Below are 466 nucleotides of genomic sequence, written 5' to 3'. Positions count from 1 at the left end.
TTTCTAGCCTTCCACAATTTATCCAAGGCTTCCGCTTTCCCCTCATCTAAGTTTTCGTCTAACATCCTACTAATTCTCGTCTCCATATCCTCTCCTAGTTCTATAAACCATTCTCTTGTTATCTCACAATCCTCCACATAATGCTCCAGTCTATCTTTCTCTTTTTCGCAAAATACACACTCCCTAACTGTTTCATTCAACCAATATTTGTTGTCTTCCTCTAAGTTTCCACATCTCAATTTCGCCAATGCCTTTACACCTCTCCCCCTCTTCGTCTTCCCTAAATTAACCTTCCATAAATATCTTGGCCCTTTTCTCTCTGTCTTTATCTCCTTGTATCTCTTATTATATGTCGCCTGTCCGATTCTTTCTTCTTCCCATTCTCTCTGTAGCTCCCTTTCCTTTACAATTATCCTTTCCTCTATATTACCCTCATCCTCTTTTATCCTCTCAATTTCTCTCGAAC

This window comes from Wasmannia auropunctata, unplaced genomic scaffold (genome assembly GCF_000956235.1).
Source record: "Wasmannia auropunctata unplaced genomic scaffold, wasmannia.A_1.0 LD336111.1, whole genome shotgun sequence".
Lineage (NCBI taxonomy): Eukaryota > Metazoa > Arthropoda > Insecta > Hymenoptera > Formicidae > Wasmannia > Wasmannia auropunctata.
Note: the sequence above shows the minus strand (reverse complement) of the source record.